The sequence below is a fragment of the Octodon degus genome, unplaced genomic scaffold (genome assembly GCF_000260255.1).
Source record: "Octodon degus isolate 3935 unplaced genomic scaffold, OctDeg1.0 scaffold00218, whole genome shotgun sequence".
NCBI classification, from domain to species: Eukaryota; Metazoa; Chordata; class Mammalia; order Rodentia; family Octodontidae; genus Octodon; species Octodon degus.
Window position 1 is genome coordinate 3,090,286 of NW_004524794.1, and position 5,019 is coordinate 3,095,304.

At 36.4% G+C, this 5,019-nt stretch overlaps 1 pseudogene; it reads left to right on the forward strand.

Annotated features, from left to right (window-relative positions):
* The first annotated feature begins 2,982 nt into the window (after positions 1 to 2,982).
* LOC105744062 lies at positions 2,983 to 3,450 on the forward strand (annotated as a pseudogene).
* The last annotated feature ends 1,569 nt before the right edge of the window (positions 3,451 to 5,019 follow it).

Below are 5,019 nucleotides of genomic sequence, written 5' to 3' on the forward strand. Positions count from 1 at the left end.
AAAAAAAATAGACTAATAGGATGATATCAAACTAGAAAACTTCCTTATGGAAATGACAACAACACAGCAAAGAGACAACTTATAGAGTGGGAGAAAATATTTGCGAATGATACATTTGATAATATTCATATTACGAGCCCTGTGTGGGGGTGCACACCTGAAATCCCAGCACTTGGGAGACTGAGACAGAACTATTGCTGTGAGCTTTTGAACCCAGCCTGGGCTACATAGTGATTCGCTGTCATAAAAAAAAATCAAATCAAAACAAAAGGATTACTATTCATATTATATAAGAAACTCAGCAACTCAAAAACGTAAGTATTCTATTTGAAGAAGTCTACATGTTGGGTCATTCAAAGTTGGCAAAAAAGAAAAAAACACTTTAAAACACTTGTCTAGTTCTACAATCTATGTCAATATTTAATGATATTTAAATGTTTTAGAAAAATCTTAATTTTCCCTTTAGTCTAACATAAATGTGTAAATTTGCCACGTTAAAACTAATGGAGATAATACTAAAACAGTTACTACTAATACAGCAACTAGTGTAGATTGACTATTGAGTCAAATCTCACAGACCCTTAGCTGGGAATGTTCTTTTCACTTTTGTCTTTCTGCTGTAGCCTAAAAAAGATGTGTCAGTGTACTTATGCGGTACATAATGGTGGAGATACAGTGTTGCCGAAGTAATGTTCAAACCATTCCTAATAGTAATTAGAAGATATAGTTATTCTTCAATGAAATATTTTAGGGCTAACCATTTTTCTTTAGTGCATAATAAGAAGCTAAATTTCATTCTTTTTGGAGTTTATTAGTGCATGTCTGCAGCACCAAAGGATTCCTTCATTGTGGGGAGCTGGTACACATGCTCAGCACCTCTCACTTCTCTCTCCTTTCTTTTTTCCCCACTTCTATCTATTGACCCCTGCCAATTTGCAAAAGATCTACCTCCCTGTTTCCTCTTGCCTCACTTCTTTTTGCTCCTTAATTTATTTATACTTTATATTTCTCATATAAGAGAAACTTTGCAGTATTCAATTGAACATCAATTTAAATAAGCAACACACATCCATGATGTTTTCAAATGACAATGTTAGAAAGTCAGTGACTCCTGAAATAGTAGCATTTATCCATCCATATACCAATACATAATAAAATACTTCTGCATTTTTCTGAAGTAGTTTACGCTCTAACCACTGTGCAGTGATTTATCTTAATAAAACATTATGAAACAATGTAAAGAAGATATTGAATAAATACAATACTTGGTTCATTTCTGTCACCCTAGCTAAAATTACTTCTTTCTACTTTCATGGCTTTTAAGTACATTCTGTAATGCCTTTTTGTTCCATTTATAAGGAAGTATTATCAAAGTTTAACCCATATATCATACATAAGCTCTTTGTATCAACCCCATTACTATTGGGCTATTTAATTGCAAGCACACTGTTAAATCTATTTTTACTACAACTTGGTATTTAGAACAACATAGAAGAAGTAAGAGAAAAATGCAAGAATGATCTGAACACCAAAGGTTATCACTTGAGAAAACAAACAAAGTTTCTTGCTGAAGAGTGGCAAAGAATATGGTATGGTTGTCTCAGGAGAAGCCATAAATATTCTTCTGGCATTACATTTACATTGTTGACACAACCAACATGCTAAGCATCATTTTGAAACTACATTTATAAAGCATGCTGTAAAAAGTATTAGTCATTTATATATTTATTTAAAATAAAAATATTTAAAATTAGAAGCCCAGAGAGCATTAACATACGACAGTACTTTTTAATTTTATTTTTAATGTATTTGGTACAGTGTCTCACTATGCAGCATGGACTACTAGTGATCCTCCTATTTTCAGCCTCCCTAGCGCTGGGATTACAGGCATGTGCCACCATGCCTGGGCTCTCGGTGGCCGGTTCAGCATGCGTAGGAGTGGGGCCAGTGGCTGCACGTGGTGCTGGGCATAGAAACCTTGTCTTTGCTCTTACCTAAGCAGATGCTTAGTCCTTTGAGCATTCTCACCAGCCCACAATACTGTTTTTTGAAAGGTTCATTGGCAACACTGTAATCATATAATTTCCTTGCAGTCTGCAAACATGAGTTATGATGTTAAACATTCTCTCAGTACATGTACTAATCCATCACTCTAAGGTCTTGCATAGTAAAATTCTGCTGTCTTCTGAGCTGAGTGAAGACATATCCTAGAAAAGCATCCTTTTGGGTAGATGTCAGCACCCTTGCAAATGTGCATGAAGACCTGGAGGTACACCACTGCGCTGTGTGTCTTCTGGAGCCTGCACTTTACTGAGCTGTGGCTTTTCCATTTATGTTGTGGTGACTGTTTTATCTCATAATGACTGACAATAGTTACACGTTAACTGTGCCGATCTTAACCTAAACTCAGGGCTGGGGAGATGGCTCAGTGGAACAAGCGCTTCCCTGGCAAGTGCAAGGGTCTGAGTTCAATCCCTGGTTCCGATTTAAAAAAAAAAAAAACAAAAACAAAAAACAAAAAACAAAAACCAAAAACCCTAAACTCACAAAAGGAAAGCTCAGCATAGTGCATTCAATATTTGAGGGTACTGGGAAAAACATTGAAGGCTTTGTTCCAGAGTATAAAATATGAAGATCTTAAAGCAATCAAGGAGCAGGTGAAGCCTTCAACACTATAGCAGACATCATAAACACAACACTAGATTGGAGAGATGGAAAGCATTGTGATAGATATTATCTAAAACAGTGTTCTCTGGACCTATCATGCCCTCAGCAGAAAGTAAAAAGGATCATGCTAAAGTCTGGTGTGCGCACATTTCCATAAGTGCTGAAGCATAATAAGTGGCTTCATTAGTGTATTCTCAGCTAATTCTATTGCTTGAGCACCCACATGTGTGAAATGTATGAAATGTACATGAGCAAAGAACTTGAGAATTACGATTACCTTAATAACAGCCCTGGAGTCTGGCTGCAATGGCAGACATGGTGTCAAGTGCTCCAAGAAAAAGGATGAGTCCTAAGCCAGAGCTGACTGAAGAGCAGAAACAGGAAATCTGGAAAGTTTTTGATCTCTGTAATGCAAATGGGACTGCGACCATCGATGTAAAGGAACTAAAGGTGGCAATGACAGCCCTGGGCTTTGAGCCCAAGAAAGAAGAAATCAAGAAAATGGTAAGTGAAATTGATAAAGAGGGGACAGGTGAAGTGAACTTCAGTGACTTTCTGACCATGATGACTCAGAAAATTTCTGAGAAAGATACCAAGGAAGAAATCCTGAAAACTTTCAAGCTCTTTGATGATGATAAAACAGGGACAATATTGTTCAGAAATCCAAAGCGTGTGGCCGAGGAGCTAGGGGAGAACCAGGCTGATGAGGTGCTTCAGGAGGTGATGAAGCTGACCGAGATGGAGACGGTGAGGTCAATGAACAGGAGTTCCTGCCCATCATGAAAAAGACCGGCCTCTATTGTGACCCATGTCGTGTGTCCTACTACAAGCACATGTGACTAGATTAATGCCTGCTGTCCCATGAAATCAGGCTTCCAATTTCCATGTAGAACTTCAGCCATGGCCTTGAATCTGGTTTGGACTTCTGGAAGTGTTTTTTGATATTAAAGTTCTTTGTACAATGAAAAAAAAAAGAATTTGAGAATTACTGGCAGGGGACATACAAATTGTCATTAGTCTATTTTCACAAGAAAATTTAATTAAACATTGAATGTAATGGGATAGAAAAATTAGCCCACAACGGGGGCACAGCCAAGATTACAGTATTAAAATAAGAAAAAAATTGTGAGAGTCTATGTATTTTTACTTCAACATAGAAGAAAATAAATATATAAAATATAGTTTAACAAAATGTTTCATATGTTTAGAAATGGATCTTACACTTGATAAATGGAAAATTCTTAGTGAAAAAGAACTGAGATCATTCAAAGTCAGAGCAATGTAATAACTTCTCAAACTTCTGGCCCAAGCTCTATGGGAAGTTAAGTAGTGCAACGTTTATAGGGCACGCTGAGGTCTTCCTTTTATTTATTAATCTACGACTCTGTTTTTATCCTTTTACAAATAACAATGCATTTCTCAAATATAAAAAGGGACTTTTAAAAATCACATCCCCTCTTTTTTAACTGACTGCTCTGTTCTAATTTTATGACTACATGCCAGAGCGTAGCATGCATGTAAGAGTCTGCCTGGCCAGCTATGTCTCCATCTAATGGTGCTTCTGATCCTTGTATTTCTTAATATATTTGTTTAAAGCAAAGCAGAACAAATACCTTCAAGGATGCCAAGGATGAGTACAAAAACTGAATGTGTGTGTGTGTGTGTGTGTGTGTGTGTGTAAGTTTGCTTTCTTTTGAGAACTTGCTTTGAGCTCAAGTGGTTTTTCAGGCAGATTTCATTAAACAGAGAGGAAAAAAAAAGTATATAGTACATATCTTTTTGGTAGTATATTGATGTTTGCAGAAAATCCTTATCAAAATTTAATGACCCTAAAGGTGGATATTGATTTTCCTTTCTCCTCAGACAATATTTCATTCGTGATATTGACTTGCCACAAATGAATGTTTGCTTAAGATACAGCGTTACATGTTACGGAGTAATCCTACATAAAAGGCTTGCAGCACTTACATTCTACAAGGAGCAAAGCAACTCAGAGCTAACAATGTATTATAAAGCCAAAATTCTCACTGCTTTTGTTTCTTTACTCATCTGTCTGTCTATCTCTCTGTTATCTATCTATCTATCTATCTATCTATCTATCTATCTATCTATCTACCTATCTATCATCTGTTGGGTTGATCTTGATTTTTTAAATATGTGTGTTTAATCTCTCTAGTGAATTGCAAGTGGGAGCCTTCGGAGCTTAGAAAGGATTGGTTAATGCATTAGTGAAGGTCACTGTCACAAAGATTTATTACTGGGTGGCTTAGCAAAGAAAATTTTATTTCCTCATAGTTCTAGATGCTACAAAAAAAAATACCCCCAAAAAATGTTTTGGCAGAATCATGCTCC